A 3,516-nucleotide genomic window follows, 5' to 3' on the forward strand; every position below is an offset into this window, starting at 1 on the left:
AATAGATTTGGGATGAGTTCACAACAAGTTGCTCGGGGAACAGAGTGGGGTATGTTTACAGTACGTTGCCAAGATAACACTTTGATGATGGGATCACGGTCATTTGCTCGGAGGAGACAGTGGGAATGTATTCACCGGCAGTTCCTGGTGAAACAGAAAGCGGATGGCGTCACGGGTCGTTGCTCAGAGAACAGAGCGGAGATGCAGTCATAGGCCGCTGCTCTGAAAGCAGAGCGGGGATGGGATCACAGGTTGTTTTCAGAAGATTATTGTGCGGATGGGGGCACAGGCCGTTGCTAGAGAAGCAGAGTGGGGAAGGGTTCACAGGTTGTTTCCAGGACAACAAAGTGGGGATGAGGGCAAAGGCTGTTGCCAGCGGAATAACGTGGGGATGGGATCACAGGCCAAAGCAAGGTGAAAAGAGTGGGGATGTTTTGACAGACTGTTGCTTGGAATACACAGTGTTGATCATCCTCAGGCAGTTTCGAGGGAAATAGTGTGTGGATGACGTCACCGCTTATTGCTACTGGCAGAGAGCGGGGATGGGTTCACGGTCTATTGCAACGAGAAAAGTTTGAGAATGTATTCACAAGACATTGCTGGGAAAACAAAGTGGGATCTCTTTATGGGCTGTTGCTGGGCAAACAGATCAGGGATGGGTTCATAGGTGTTTGCTATGGCAACAATACGAGAATCAATTGGAATGGTTTCTTGGGCTGCTGCTTCCGTGGAAAGAGACTGAGGATGGAGGTCAGACGCTGTTAATATAAGACCAGTGGATGGGTTCGGATGCCATTGTTAGGGGAACAGACTCAGCATAGGTTCATTCAGGAGGCAGAGGCTGTGACAGATATGAGTTGCAGGGAAACAGTTACTCCGATGCACGAAGAAAACTGAGTAACTGTTCGAGGAGGGAAAAGAAAAACAGTCAGTGGCGGGATCCCCTGTGACAATTCCTCTGAAAAACAAGTATACCGTTTTAATCAGTGTTGGAGTTGGGGGGAACCACTTACCAGTGGTATGCAGCGGGGTGCAAGTCTGTCGCACAGAGTCTGTCCCTGCTGCACAGAAGGGAATGAGGTAAAGTGAGAGTGTTTCCATTGGGAACGCAACAGTTAGAGGGTCACATAGACGGTTTGTTGGGAACTAACTAGACTCACGTTTGTTGTGTTGCCTCTCAGGTGCCAGGGTCCGTTATGTCTCAGATCGTGTCTTTGGGGCCTTGAAGGTAGAGGGTGATCAGCCCTTAGTCGTAGTCCACGTAGGTACCAACGACACGGGTAGAAAGAGGGATAGGAATGTAAGGCAGGATTTCAGGGAGCTCAGTAGAAGCTGAGAGCCAAAACAAACAGCTATTATTTCTGGATTGTTACCAGGCAAGGATTAGGGCGAGATATGAGCTGAACATGTGGCTGCAGGGATGGTGAAGGATGGATGGTTTCAGGAATTTGGACAATTGGGGCTCAATCTGTGGAAGGCGGGACCTCTCCAACAGGATGGGCTTTATTTGAACCAGATGGGTACTAATCTCTTGGGTAATAAATTTGCTTGTTGCTATTCGGGTGGGTTTAAACTAACTCAGCAAAGCAATGGGAAGCTGAGATGTAGTTCCAGTGCACAGGAGGATGAGAGTCGGGTGGGGACGGACAGGATTTGGCGGTCACAGGGAAGTGAAGGCAGACAACAAGCTGGTTTGGGGTGTGTGTGCTTCAACGCCAGAAGTATCTGAAGTAAGGTAGTTGAGCTTGCAGCATCGACAGGTACCTGGGACTTCTATGTGCGGCAATGTCGGAGAAATGGATTGAGCTGGGTCATGAATGGATGTTCCAGGTGATGAAGCTTAGATTTTTCATTAAGAAAGACAAGTCTGTAAAAGAGGGAGAATTTTTGCCTTCTTAGTAAAGGAAATTATAAAGTTGGCTGAAAGGACTTCTGACGAGGACTCGTCTACTGAGGGAGATTTTATATAGGCCTCGACAGCGTTCCAGGGAGGTGGAGGAGAGGATTGCCAAAATTATTCTGTTTAGGAGTGAAATGAAAGAGTGATCATTCTGGGGACTTTAACTTCCCCAACATTGACTTGAAATGCTACAACTTTAGTATGTCGGGTCGATCAGTTCTATCCCATATGTGCAGAAGGGTTTTTTGGCACTGTCTGTCGGAGGACCGACAAGAGGGGAGGCCACATTGGATTTGGGGCTTTGTAATGAACCAGACCAGTTGTTGATTTAGTGGTAGGTGAGTAATGTAAGACCAGTGAGCCTGAAATGTGTACTAAGAACATTTTTGGAAAGGATTATAAAAGACAGGATTTATAATTATCCATCAAGCAATAATTTGATTGCAGATTTTCAACATGGTTTCGTCAAGTGCAGGTCATATCTCACAAACCTCATTGGGTTTACTGAAAAGGTGACCAAGCATGTGGATGAGGGTAGGACAGTCGATGTGCTGTACATGAACTTCAGCAAAGCTTTGATAAGGTTCCACATGGTACGCTGTTGAAGAGGCATGGGATTGAGGGTGATTTAGCAGTTTAGATTAGAAACTGGCTTTCTGAAAGAAGGCAGGGAATGGTGGTTTATGGAAAATATTCAGCCTGGATTCCGGTTCCTAGTGGTGTGCCACAAGGATCCGTTTTGAGAACACTGCTGTTTGTGATTTTCATAAATGACTTAGACGCAGGCGTAGGTGGATGACATCATAAGTTTATAGATGTCAGGAAATTCAGTGTAGTAGTGGACAGTATCGAAGAATGTTATAGGTTGCAGGGGGGCTTGGAAAAACTTCAAAATTGGACTGCGTGTTGGCAAATGGAGTTCAATGCAGCAAATAGTGCGGTCTATCACTTTGGGAAGAGTAACAGAAAGGCAGAATAGTGTGTCAATGGAACGATTCTTGGTAGTGTGGTTGTGCAGACGGATCTTGGAGTCCATGTTCATAGATCCCTGAAAGTTGCCTCGCAGTTTGCTGGTGCTGTTAAGAAGGTGTGTTAGGTTTTATTGATGGAGGGATTGAGTTCCGGAGTTGTATTGTCATGCTGCAACGATACAAAATGCCATTGCGGCCACATTTGAAATATTGTGTATAGTTCTGCTCGCCACATTACAGGAAGAACGTGAAAGCATTGGTGAAGGTGCAGAGCTGAATTACAAGAATGTTTTCCTGGACTGGAGGGAATGTCTTATTTGGAAAGGCTGAGAGACTTGGGTCTGTTCTCAATGGAAAGTAGAATGCGAAGAGTGTGTGAAAGAGACATACAAGATGATCAGACGATTGGATAGGGTAGACAGTGAAAGTTTTCTTCCTCACATGATGAACGTCAGCTTGTACGAGGTCACATAACTACAACTTGAGGGGCGATAGATTTAAGACGGATGTCAGAGACAAGTTATTTACTCAGAGAGTGGTAAGGGCGTGGAATGTCCTCCCTGCCAATGTATTCTGCGTTATATTGTTCTCTGTTCTATGTTCAAAGGGCATTGCTACGGGAACAGAGTGAGCATGGATTGAGAG

This window comes from Chiloscyllium plagiosum, unplaced genomic scaffold, assembly GCF_037043375.1.
Source record: "Chiloscyllium plagiosum isolate Xiang-an unplaced genomic scaffold, Cpla_swu_hap1 HiC_scaffold_21, whole genome shotgun sequence".
In the NCBI taxonomy this organism is placed as follows: Eukaryota; Metazoa; Chordata; class Chondrichthyes; order Orectolobiformes; family Hemiscylliidae; genus Chiloscyllium; species Chiloscyllium plagiosum.